This window comes from Juglans microcarpa x Juglans regia, chromosome 6S (genome assembly GCF_004785595.1).
Source record: "Juglans microcarpa x Juglans regia isolate MS1-56 chromosome 6S, Jm3101_v1.0, whole genome shotgun sequence".
Classification (NCBI taxonomy): Eukaryota; Viridiplantae; Streptophyta; class Magnoliopsida; order Fagales; family Juglandaceae; genus Juglans; species Juglans microcarpa x Juglans regia.
The window spans coordinates 7,598,371-7,612,848 of NC_054605.1; positions in this window are offsets into that span (position 1 = coordinate 7,598,371).

Below are 14,478 nucleotides of genomic sequence, written 5' to 3' on the forward strand. Positions count from 1 at the left end.
GATCTCAGCTATTTGTTTTGCATAACTCATGAAATTTTGTATAATAATAAAGTACTTTCTGTCATGACTGGTGTAGACATGAGCAAAATTTTGGCATTTTGTTTCTAAACTGTGCAAAAGAGAGCGAATATGAAATTTTGTGCATAAATTATATTTTTGTGATCTGATTTTGTTCTGTTCTGAAAATGTTTTGTACTCTGATATGATGTGATATGATTTCTGAAATTGTTTTTGAATATGTGAAAATATCTGAATTTATTCAATACTTTATTTTGATATGTTGTGATATCTGAAAACCTTGGCATGAGATTCTGATTTTGTATTCTGATTAAGTCTGATTTTGAGGTTTTGTTTAGTTTCCGTTACGATCCAGCCACGGGTGATAGTAGTGGATACGGCACAACCATGGGTTATAATAGTGGATACAGCCCAACCACGGGTTATAATAGTAGATACAGCCCAACCACGGGTTATAATATTGGATATGACCCTTCCATGGGTTAGAATTGTGGTTTATAACCCTACCACGGGGGTTAAACATAGTCTACGGCTCGACCACATGTTATAATAGTGGATACGACCCTTTCATGGGTTATAATGGTGATTTATAATCTTACTATGGAGGTTAAACATGCTATACGGCCCAACCGTGGGTTATAATAGTGGATACGGCCCTTCCACGGGGGTAAAATATGGTATCTATCCCGATGTGATGCTCTAATATGATGAAGATAAGCTCTCAAAGTTTGATATGCCAAACGATTTTTGAATAAGAATGTTTTCTGAAAGTTTCGCTCTGATATTTTGGTAACATGTTTTGATTTTGCATTCTGAAAGCAAATGTTTCTGATTTTGCATTCTGAAAGTAAATATTTCATTCTACATTATGAATTCTGAAAATGCTCATGTTTACATACTATTATATGTTATCTGCTTACAGAGTTATTGATAACTCACCCCTTATCTCCACAATATTTTTCAGATGATTTGAATATTTCAGCTGAGCGTCAAGATTATGGAGCATGGGTGAGATGAGTTGAGCATAATGAATTAAGTACAAAGATGGTTCTTTGGTTATTAGAGAATTTTATTTAGTAATTTTGTTTTGCTCTGTTGACTGGGTATTTTGGAAGGTTGATATTTATTTTGAGATTTTGTGGTATTTAGAATAATTATATTGGAGCAGTTGATTTGGAACAGAGAGTCCTATGCGTCATTGAGAGTTTGAATTTTATGACTGTATGGTTGGAATATAATTTTTAAGTGATAACCCGCGCGGGACTGGGGCATTACACATACAACGAGTGACATTTTAGCTATGATATGTACCAAGTGTGGTGCATCGATCTAGGAATCAAAATTCATTATTCCTCCCTAGACACCCACAAGAAATGGGTAGGTCAAAGCGACCAACAAAACCATATTCTACATCATCAAGAGAAGACTAGCTGACCTAAAGAAGCCTGGGCAAGGGAACACCCCAAGGGATTATGGGATACAGGAAAACCTTCTAAACCCCAAAGGCCAAGACCCCTTTCGCCATGGCATTTGGCAACGATGTAGATCGGTATGCCCAGGTGAAGCATTTTCATAAAAAAAGGAATAGTGAGGGATTGTAGCAAGCCTAGAATTATTGAAGAAAACAAGGGAGAAAGCTGAAGTAAGAGTTGCAGTGTACCAAAGGAGAACTATAGATTACTTAAGAGAGTAAGGCCTAGGACGTTTAAAGTAGGTGGTGTCATGATAAGAGAAGCTAGTACTGCTACTGGGGAGCCAGAGGAGGGCAAACTCAATCAAAATATGAAAGACCCTATATGGTCAGGGTAAATAAATGGCCAAGGGCTTACCACTTGGAGGATGTGATGATTGTGTCAGCATAAGAGGGCAGACCACCTTCCGAGGGCCAAGGGAAGGCGAAGAAGAGAGCCTTTTCTTAGCAAGAGGAAGGCAAAGATGATAGTCCCTCATTGGTTTGGTGGAAAATAAGGAGTCAAGGTGTACAAAGTGTAGCTAGTCCAAAGAAAGTACGAGTGGCACCATATAGAAAGCCTCGTAGAAACATCTCAACGTAGTGTAACAAAGGACTTTACACCTTGTGTTGGGCCAACAAACATAAGGCGAAAAAGACTGGTGCAGAAGGCGAGAACAAGGTGCTGAAGAGGCTTGTAGATCAGATGTAAGAGGAGGTACGAGCCTAAGGTGAGTAACAACCAATGACAAGACCCATACAAGCTTTACGAGATAACATGGAGATGATCAGAAGGCAACATTGCCGTATGCAGAAGCCTATACTCCATCTGAAAGATCACATCACATCTGGAGTGGGTCAGTAAAGAAAAGGCTATGGCTCTTCAAGCCATATCTCATCAAGTAAAAATTCAGGTGTCAAAAAAATAGAATCGTCGTCAGAGAAAGAAAAAGTTGAGCAAATAAATTTTGTAGGTGTCAAACTCTCTACAGCATTCAAATCACTTGTGTCATCAAAATGTGTTGTCATCTTGCAAGCATTAAAAACATTCAACTCAAGTGCCATGTTCCCAAAAGTAAGCTTCAGAACTCCACTTTTACAATTAATCAAAGCATTTGACGTAGTTAGAAATGGTCTTAGAATGACAGGAGCTTCGTAAATAATGGAGGTTGGCTGCTGCATATCAAGAACTACAAAAACCACTAGGTAGTAAAATTTGTCCACTGGACCAGCACATCCTCTACAATACCCCTTGGCACATTAACTGATCTATCAGCCAACTATAGCATGATGGAGGTCTTTTTCAGCTCATCCAATCCCAACTACTCATATACTGAGAAAGGTAGCAAGTTCACACTATTCCCCAAATCAAGTAAAGCTCTCCCAATGCGTGACCCACCGATCATAATGGAAATATTGGGAGAGTCAGGATCTTCAAACTTTTGAGGAGTCTCGCTCAATATCAATGCACTGACTTGCTTCGTTAGGAAAGCCTTCTTCTTTACATTTAGCTTCCTCTTCACTGTGCACAAGTCCTTCCAAAATTTTGCATATGAAGGAACTTGTTGTATGGCATCCTAGAGTGGAATATTAATCTTTACTTGCTTGAAGATCTTCTGAATCTCAGTGTGATATTTGTTCTTATGGCTAGCTACCAATCTCTGAGGATAGAGAACCACAGGTTGATACCCCTTACTAGTTTTAGCATCTGCACTCACAAGCTTCTTCGACTCTGGTCTCACTACCTCTGGTTCTTTTTCAGCTCCATCAATCTTTGTTACATCTTCAGGTGTAGGAGCAACTACCTATCTGTCAATGGTCATCTTTGGTTGGGGAGCTTCCTTTCCACTTCTCAAAGTAAGAACGGCCTTCGTTGTCTCAATAACATCCTTGAGACATTATGTACCTGTTGTTGTTGTTGCCGGTATACTTGAGAATTAGGTTGAGGCTGTGCTGGAAATTTTCTTCTCTCTAGAATGCTCAATGTCGTGCTCATCTTATTGATGGTGCCCCGCAAGTCATTTATGGCCTGAGTGTTCTGATTGTTTGTGGTGGCCTAAATTTGCATGAATTGCTTAAGTGTATTGGCCATCTGTGACATACTATCATCTAGAGACTTCTTCGCAGATGATTGAGGCTGGGAACTCTGTGCAGCTGCATGAGGCTGAAATCCTGAAGGTGCTACAAAAGGATAGCTCTGAGAATTCTGATATTGCTGATACTAGTGCTAAGGAGTGGCCTGATGAAATGGTTGCTGAGAAGGTGGCGGAGACCGGCTTGGCTGATCATTCTTTCATGAGAAATTTTGGTGATTCCTCCACCTCAGATTATATGTATTGGAGAAAGGCTGATTTTGAGCTTTGTTTACCCTGTTTGCTGATTGCATCTACTCAGAGCCATTCTCTTGAAATACTGGCATAATCGGGCAATCTTGGGTCATGTGATTCGAATCAGCGCATATAGAGCATGCCTCTACTGTTTTCACAGCCTTCACATTTTCCATCTCCATGACCTCTAATCTTCTAGTCAATGCAGCTATTCGAGTTTGAACGTCAGTGTTCTCCTTAAGCTCATATCTGTCCCCACCAGCAATAGCCCTCAGTGGTTGTGCTGTCAATGAAACTCAATCAGTCCGAGTGTTCCATTATTGTGCGCTCTCAGCAAGATAGTCAAAAAATGGCAATTCTTCATCCGGTTCCTTGCTAAAGAATTCTCCATTGCACATAGTCTGAACAAACTGCTTGCATTCTGGAGTGAGACCAGTGTAAAAATATTTCACCAACCTCCAGGATTCAAAATCGTGATGTGGACAGATGTTCACCAAATCCTTAAACCTTTCCCAGCTGGATTGGAAAGTCTGGTCAGATTTCTGATTGAACTGGCTGATATGTTCTTGTAAATACTAAGTTCTCTGAAAAGGAGAACTTTTTTGTAAGAACCCATGCTGCATATCAGACCAACTAGAGATAGAATTAGGCCTCAAAGAATTAAACCAAATCTTCGCTTCATCCTTTAAAGGGAGAGGAAATAAACGAAGTCTAATAAATTAATCAGTAGTGGCTCTATTGATAAAAGTAGTATAGGCCAACTCAAAATCTATTAGGTGCTGATAAGGACTCTCTGAATCCATCCCATGGAACTAAGGTATAACTGACATCATGCCATGCTTAATAGAAAAATTAGGTACATCATCAGGTAAAATAATGCATGATGGTGTAGTGGTGCGAGTGGGCTGCAAATAATCCCTAAAAGTGCGAGTGCAAGTGCTGCCATGGTTTGTTCAATTTCAATGTCCTCGTCTGTAGAAAAAATAGAAAAGCTATCTATCTCCGGGCTATGTATACTACTCTCAGTGCTCAATGTAAATCTAACCAACCTATTTGAATTGTCTCTCACCCATGACATGAAACATCAGTCCAAATAACATAAGTAAGGTCGAAGTGACTAAGTAGTAGGTGACAAGTCAAATGTGTAATCAAAGATAAGATAGTGAAAGAAACATTTAAGATAAAAATAAAAATAACGAGTCTAAATTTATGTCAAGCAACTATCCCTGGCAACGAAGCCAAAAACATGACTCACTCAAAAATGAGCAGCACAAAGGATGTCCCAAGTGCAGGAGGATGTCACGTAATAATTAGGAATAAATTCCTAAATCGTCTCCTTAGTAAAAGTTACTTAAAATCAAACTGGTTTATAATTGTGAAAATATTCACAAAGAGAAAATAAAAATGGTTGTATGTGCAATGAATAGGAGAGTACAACGGGAATGAAAAGGGCACTAGTCATGGACTAGATTCATATTTTTAGATTTTTTTTAGTGTCGAAATGAAATGTAAGAGACTAACAAATTGAAATTAATTAAGTCCTAATTAACCTAATATGCAATGGAACTAAAAGATTAACAAAATTAAACTAAGAACTAAGCTAGATTAAAAAATAATTAATGCAATATGAGCTGAAAATTGAAAAGCCCTAAAATTAAAATTCTAGGGTTCATCCTTGCATTTAAATCATAAACTCTCAAACTCAATTCATCACAATTGTAATGTATATTTAATGGAATTTTAAAGAAGTGAGAAATGTAATAACATCAAGTAAATAAATAGCAAATAAAATGCCCAAAGGTCTAAGCCAAATATCTCAAAAATACATCATAAACTTTAAACTAGAATTAAATAAATAGTAGAGAGTGAAGAGCAAGCCAAATGAATGGAGATGAAGGTGGTAAGCAGTGGAGGACGCTGGCTGGGCTACAGCAGTTGAACCCCTGGAGGAGCTCTTCCAATGCGCGGCGTTGTGTGCGTCTTCTTTTTCAAACTAAAAAGACCCAATGAATAATAATCCCCACACTTTCATTCGTTTTTAGCCTGTCGTTCAAAACTAAAAAACAAAAAGAATAAATCCTCTCTCGTTCGCGTTGTCCCAAATCACCTAATGAAAAAAAATTCTTGTTTTTTTTCAAAATGCCCCAGTGTCTCACTCCGTTGCGTGCGTGCGTGGGTTTTCCTTTTTTTTTTTCCATGTGTTGCCCAACTGCCGTTTTAGAAAGAACCAAAAAAAAAAACTTTTCCTTGCTTCCGTCCAAACACCAAGAGAAAAAGATATCTTGGGTCCCTTTTTGACTTGCCTTTTGGTGCCTTGACTTTTCTCAAACTTTTCATTTCTTGACCTATAAAAACAATAGAAATTAGAAATAAAATAAAATAAAAAAGAATAACAGAATATCAAAAATATGTTGTGCATGTCAATGAACATTGTCCAATTAAATCACAAGTTATAAAATTAAGCATAAATCATGCTATTAACCAATTTAAATCACAACTCGGATTTATTCATCTTAACCATTTTTTCATCTAAAACCAATGATAATGTAATGAAATAAATAAAATATATTGGTTCTAGATGTATAAAATATGTAATAACTTAGCTCAATAAAAAATGTAGGGTCATAATTTGCAAACCTGTAGAACATGAAAATCTTAGAAGAATGGGCAAGTTCGGGTAAGGAAGAAAGGTCACCAAGAGGCTCTAAAACCTATAGCAGAATCTATGGCAGAAGATGTGCCAAGTGCATCTGATATTGCAGATAATCTTCTATCTAATCCCGTTGTAGAATAAAATATGATGACTGGTATGGAAACAGAGGGTACCGTTGTAGAATTGGTACCGATTCCATCTAATGTTGTTCCTCCGTCTGAGCCGGTGGGTGGTGTTCTAGTACTCCTTGAGAAAGTAGATCATTTGGTGTTGTCGTTGGAGGTGTCGTCTGGTCTGCACAGGGACAGCCTGTTAACTACAGAAACAGAGGGTGTAAAGGCAATTGAGATGGAAAAAGATTTCCTAGTTTGTGTTGAGAATGCTAAGGGTGTTATAATGGGGAGACTTCAATGGAGAATCTTGAAGTCCCAGTGGTTATGGCCAGTGAGGGGGTGGACCCATCTGTTGTGCGGGATCCACTTGTGGTGCAAATTGAGACACTCGGGGAAGAGGAACCTGCTGATGCACCTGGTGAGGAGACGCTCGTGCTGTAGAATATTGTTTCGGAGCTGGAACCAGATATTCAATCAGAGGTCTTCCCGTAGGATAAAGAATATCTTACGGAGTCTGTGGCAAATGAAGGTAAGAAGAAGTATAAGAAAAAGATGTTTGTTAAAATGCGAAGTTCTTCTTGAGTTCATGCCCGAATTCCACCTGCTCAATGATTGATTCCATTTTCATATGGAATATTAGAGGGATTGGGAACTCCAAGAGTAGATTAAAGAAGTTGATTGGTAAGTTGAAGCCGAAAGTTGTTGCTCTTTTAGAACCTTTTCAAAATTTAGAGGGTGCTCGTAAATTGGCACGATGTTTGAATTTTGATAATTTCTGTTCTAATGAGGATGATCGGGGGAAATTTTAGATTTTTTGGAATAGTACTTGTGAGGTGCATGTGGTTCGAATGGGATTGCAATTTATTTCTATTTCAATTGGCGAAGGAGCCGTGAAGTTCTTGCTCACAGTGATTTATGCCAAATGTACCATGGCGGAAAGGCGATACCCTTGGGATGATCTCAGTTGTAATAATTTGGGATCAGACCCTTGTGTTTTTGTTGGTGATTTTAATATTATCCCTAATGATTTAGAAAGGTGGTGAGGTAGGCCTCATCCTAATATGGCTATGGAGGAATTTAATAATTGGATTCATCAAGGGGGTCTTATGGAAATGACTACGAAAGGAAGTGTTTTTACTTGGTGTAATGGGCAATCGAGTCTTGCCCGCTCCTGGGCACGTCTTGATCGTGCTCTCATGGACAGCTCCTCTCTTGCTTTGTTTCTAAATGCTATTTGTTCTTATTTTCCATGTTCTACTTCAGATCATGCTCCCATGTTTATTGAGTTCAAGAAAGATCCTTTCTTTTATGGCCCGGCCCCGTTTCGATTTCAACAAATGTGGGTGGATCACCATAGTTTCTTGGATAGTGTTCGAACAGCTTGGGGTTCTCAAGTGGAGGGTTCAGCTATTCAGATTTTGACTAGAAAATTAAAGCAGACTAAGGTGGCGTTAAGGGAGTGGAATAAAAAGGGTCTTTGGTCATACCTTGGGTCATATTGATGCTCTTGAAAAACAAGTTTAGGAGATTGAGCAACAGCTTCAATTAAGTTGGGAGGAAAATTTGGAAAGGGAGTTACATATGGTAGTCTCGGACCTGTCAAGTTGGAGGCGACGAGAAGAGATGAGATTGGCACAAATGGCAAAGTTAAAATAGAAGGTGGATGGCAATTGGAATTCATAGTTTTTTCATGCTTGCCTTGCCAATAAGAGGAGAAAGAGAGTGCTGGAAATGCAATCGAATGCGATGGTTTATGAGACGCCAGAAAGCATTTACCAAGGGGCAGTGGAATATTTTTCTTCTTTTCTTAAAGGGGAATCACTGGTTGAGCAGCCTAGACTTGAGCAGTTCATTAATCCCGTCATTTCAGCAGAGGAGAAGGTCTCACTTCTTCGTGTGCCTACAATAGAGGAAGTTTTTTGAGACTTTGTCTTCCATTTCGTCTCAAAGTGCTTCGGGTCCTAACGGGTTTGGTTTAGGTTTCTATAAAAGTTGTTGGGAAGTGGTTAAAGTTGATGTTTGGAATGCAGTTTTGGATTTCTTTACGTCCAGCACCTTCCCAAGTTTTTCACGGCATCATATTTGGTTTTAATACAAATGGTGGATTCGCCTATAGGTTTTGATAAGTTTCAACCCATTAGCCTTTGTTTTGTCTTTTATAAATTTGCTCCAAGATTGTTGCGAATCAATTAACAGGTCTCTTGCCTCGCCTGATATCTTCGGAGCAAGGAGCCTTTATTCCTAGAAGAAGTATCTTTGAGAACATTAGCCTCACCCAGGAAATAGTTCAATCTATTAATAATAGACTTCACGGGGGAAATATTATGTTGAAAGTGGATATGGCGAAAGCTTATGATCGTGTGGATTGGGCTTTTCTGCTTACAGTCTTGCGAAGGTTTGGCTTTTCTTCTCAATTCTGTGACTTGGTGCATTCTTGCATTTCAAACCCTTGATATTCAGTTATGATGAACGGTACGGTCAAGGGTTTCTTCCCGGGAGGCCGTGGTCTTCGTCAAGGGAATCCTTTGTCACCTTATATGTTTATCATTCAGCAAGAGGTCCTATCCTAGATGATTCATGGCAGCATGATAAATAATAAGTTTGGCCATTTCTATCAAGCCCAAGGTACGCCTATTGTTTCTCACTTGATGTATGCTGATGATGTAATGATTTTTTCTAATGGAAGTCAGCGATCGGTTTGAGTACTTTAGCACATTCTGAGTCAATATGAGAGGTGGTTGGGACAGACTATCAATGTTCAGAAATCAGCGTTATATTGTTCGGATAAAATTTCCCCTATGCGCAAGCAAAGTCTATTACGTCGTACAGGGTTCATGGAGGGGACTTTTCCTTTTAAATATCTAGGCATGCCGATAATTCTAGGGTGCCTTAAGCAGTCTCATCTAGAAGGCATGGTAAATAAAGTGAGGCAAAAGATCAGTGGTTGGAAGATGAGGCTACTATCTACTAGTGGAAAACTAGTTTTGTTAAGGCATGTTATATCTAGCATGGAAACTCACCTCTTTCCTGTTTTACAGGTCCCTTAAGCTGCTATCACCAAGATTCACAGGTTGATGAGCTCTTTCTTTTGGGGAGAATCCGATGGGCAAGATAGAAAGAAATGGGTGGGTTGAAAACATATTTGCAACCCTGTGGAAGAAGGTGGTATTGGGTTACAGCATCTTCAAGACACTCAGAGAGCCTTACATATGCATTTTGCTTGGAATCCTATACAAGATAATTTTCTATGGGCTAAATTTTTCAAAGCAAAATATGTTGGTTCGAAGCCTTGGTTTTTAATAGAAGCCACTAAAGGGTCAAGATTTTGGAGAATGGTTGCTAGTTGTATCATGTTGTTGTTGAATAATTCTAAGTGGAAGATTAGAGAAGGAGAGAGTTTTTTCTGGTTTGAAAAATGGAGGGATAATGGTCCCCTAATTAATGAGATGCCATTAGTGGGTTCACCCCTGCTAAAAGTTAAAGAGTGTATGCTGTCGAATAGTTGGGATGTGGATCTTTTGTAGAACTTAGTTGGGCAGGAGACGGTGGATGAGATTTTAGTCTCTTTATCTAGGCCTAATTCCGGTAAGGATGTTCTCGTTTGGACTCCTACAGAGACAGGTATGGTCTCTACCAAATCTACTTGGCATTGTATTCATATCAGAGGTTCTCCTCTTGGTTGACATGATTGGATTTGGCATAAAAGTCTTCATTTAAAAATGTCTATACATTTTTAGAGGGCTTGACATGTGGCCTTGAGTGTGGATGATAGATTGCGCCGTATTGGTATTCTCCTTGTTTCCAAATGTGATTGTTATAATGTAGGTCATCTTAAAGATATTAATCATGTGCTATTTTAGGGTGATTTTCCTCAAAAAGCATGGTCTTTTTTGGCACTCTGTTTGGTATTCCTCTTGGCAGATCTTGGAAACAGAATTCTGGGACTTGGTTTAGGTGTGCTAGCTCTTCTTCTCAGGTGGGATTTATAGTTGGCATCATTCTCATCATTGTTACTTGGCACCTATGGAGGAGAAGATGCCTTGCTCATATGGAAGGTGATCTGGAAAGTCATGAAGTTGTTCTTCATTCTATTTGTGTGTGGTTAGGTTCCCTTTGTCATGCAGCAAAGAATCCCATGAGATTGTCTCGCAAGGATATCATGATTCTAGAGGCCTTGTGGATTAAACCGGTTGTGCCTAAAGCTCCTTGTTGCAAAGTGGTTAAGTGGCTTAAGCTGCTGTCGGGATGGTACAAATTGAACACGGATGGTAGTAATCTTGGAAACCCAGGCACTTGTGGCATTGGTGGGGTTATTCAAAATGATTCAGGTTGACTTGTCCAGGCTTATGCATCTCATATTGGTTTCGGTTCTAATAACAAAGCGGAACTTCTTGGTTTCAGTTCTAATAACAAAGCGGAACTTCTGGCGCCCCTTCAAGGTTTGAGAATTTATAAAGCATTACATATTTCTAATGTGATAGTAGAAATGGATTCGATGGTAGTTATGTCCTGGTGGATTAGAGGGCGATGTGGTGTAGAGTACTTAGAGGATTTTTGGGAGGAACTTGTTGGATTGTCTCGCACTATTCATTGTCGTTTTCAACTTGTGTTTTGTGAAGGTAATATGGTGGCGGATTGGTTAGCCAAGGAATGGGCCTCAGGCACCGATATAGTTTATTCTAATAATTGCAATAAGCCTCAGATTCTTAGATGATTGCTCCGTTTGGATTTCTTAGCCCTCCCATCTTTAAGATGTTAGTTTGTCTGATTTTTGTGGTTTTGTTTTCTTTTTCGTTCCATAGGATTGTTATAGATTGTTTTCTTAGTTGCGGTCTTGTTGGGTTTTCCCATAAGCCTTGTTTGTTACCACGGTATTTCCTACACCATAAGTGAGGGCTTATTAATAAATTCGGGATGGGGTAACTATTGGACATGTGATTTCTCGCTCTTAAAAAAAAAAGTGGCAGAAATGATGACGTAGCATTCATGACATGTAACAAATAATCGTGTAACAGAAATGGATGACATGGCATAGCATATTATAAAATTTATAATAAGCATAAATGAACAGGAATATGAACAGTTCAATCTTACCAATGTACATATGTGAAAATACCGAGAGTAAATTAGAAACTAACTTACAAAAATGTAGCGTAATGTAAGCGAAGCATAATAGTGTAAGGTGAAATAAGATACATTTTAGGGTTAAAATATCTCACTTAATCTTCCTAATTACAAAACTTATTAATTTAGGACCAACTTTGCAAAGTTACCCCTCAACTTATGGGAAATTATAAATTTACCACTAAAAATAAGGACTTTGCAAATGGACTCCAAAACTTACTAAAATTTATATTAATCATGTAAATTTCGCTCTAAACCAAAATATGAACTTAGAAATTTTTAAAACTAATCCCAACTATGCAAACTCACTTTTGGCCGATTCATGTATTGGCTAAAATCTAGGGTTTTGTTGCTACTTGGCCATTTAACACTCTAAGATGCATAAACCGAAAATTACAACTCTCAAGATCACATCCTTAGTTCTAAAATCATGTTAAAATACTAAATCACACATTCCATAAAAACTTGGACTCGCTATATCAAAGAAAATGCCATTACATCAAGATTAGGTCAAATAAACCAACTCTTGATGTTCTTAGTCGAACACTTTTATATCAACTCCAGTGACTCCAAAAGTCTATAAATAACTCTTATAACATGTTCATCAATCAAACTAAGCAATAGCATGCTTGACTAATCAACCAAAAATCACAAAACACAACATAGAATACTCGGTTTGAATGAAAACATAGAAGCCGAGCAAGCATCCTTTGGTACTTAAAACAAAGTGACTAGATCCTTATTTTTAATGCAACACATCTTGGAATAACACAACCATATACATCATATTCAAGTCCTAACTTGATCTAAGCATTAAATCTAACATGTCATAGCAAATATTTCATCAAAATACATTATCAAACCCGAGAGCCTCTAGATTGATTTGAGACTAACTCTTGCATGTTCATTATCATTCCAACAAAGATCTAAAACATAAATCTTCAAAACGTAATTCTAAATCCACAGATCAAAGCCGCAAGAACAACATTTGCAAAAATCAAAGCCATAGAATCATGACCCTAGAGCTAAAATCAAAACTAAGAAAAAAAAAATCTATTTTGAACCAATCAGTTTCTAACACTATAAAATCATACAAAAATAGTTTATAAAATCCTAACATGTTTTGAATCAACCCATAAACTTGCATATAATCATGTTAACACTTCATTAAATCAAGATCTACCAAACATTTCATCAAAATTTCACAAAACTTCCGAAGTTCAACACAAACACAAAAAACCATCATCACCGAATCTTTTCACCATCATCACCCATTTTCATCAATCAGATCTCCATGAAAAATTTACCAACACATACGTGGGGTATAGGTGAAGGGGCTGACTTGGTGGGTGAGTGAGTGACATTTGAGGTGAATTTGACTTGTGAAAAGAGGGAGAAAAGCTTAAAGGAGTGGTTGACTTCCTGCTGTTGTTCCTGGTCGAGTGGGTGAAAGGTGAGTGTCGCTTGTTTAAGTGGCCATAAATGGAACTATTTAGGGCTGGTCATGAGGTGGCATGATAGCCTTGGTATGGCATTGAAAGTTTGGAGAAACTTGTTGAAGAAGCTTGAGGAAAAAGGTGGTTTGGATAGATAGAATAGTGATTTGTGTAAGAGGGCACGATGACAAACTTGATTCACACTCCATCTCTTACACACTTTGTCCTCCTTTTAACAAGTGTCCTAGGGTTTCCAAATGGATACCTATAATTGTGCCGTGTGTCCAACTAAAAAAGTTTCTAGTAATCCTAAGTGTATTTGGACATCCTACATGGCAATTTGACAGTTATTTGGAACAAATGCAACGTGGTGCTCTCCCGAAGGGTTACTATTCACCCAGAAAACTCAAAACTTTTTAATTGCATCATAAAATTCTAAATATTCATACGAGTCTAATGGTAAAATTTACTTCTTAAAATTCTAGTCCTAATTGCCTTAATTAAATAGAAAGGAGATTCCGTCACAATAGTGGATCAGGATCCAACTATGCTAACGAACTAAAATGTAATTGATAACTCGGTTCTTGAAATCTTTTTGAGATTTCACAACATTTCTAAGGCCTAAACAAATTCATCTATCGAATTTATGTTGGGTCACTACATTCTATATGATGATGTTTTATGTGATGAGATTCTATATAATGTCATATGATGAGTTTTACATGCTTAAGAAAAGGGTGATTCCTCACCTCGGCGATACATATATATATATATATATATACACACTTGAGATTTGCACAAAGGGTAATTCCTCAGTGGATGATTCCACATCAAGCTTATATAACTGTGTTTTAATCAAAAGGTGGTACCTTGCCTTCATCTTGAAACATGTATTCTTGCTTAGAAGGTGATTCCTCGCCATGCATAAATATATGTGTTCATAGACATTTTACATGAAAAATGTGCATTATATCATCACGTATATTGTCTCTCATTAGCAATTCTGTCATAACTGTTTAACCTATATATGATTTCATTTATCAGAATTGTAGACTTTGATTCAGAGTTAGCCCCAAGAGAGGTACCCGAGGAACACGGATCAACTCTGCCTGAGCAATATATATGGAGGTCTATCTCCTTTATTAGTAAATGTATTGTTTCTTTGGAGCTGAAGTATTTAGTCTAGCGACCAATCATGTTTGGTTCTCCGTATTTGGATATAGGGAACAAAAAAATGGTTCTATATATTATTTGAGCAATGAAGTGACATATGATTATTTGGGTGATTAATGAATGAACCAATTTACGGTTTAAACCTCTGGTACAAATAATGTTTAGTCTCCTACTAAACCTTTAC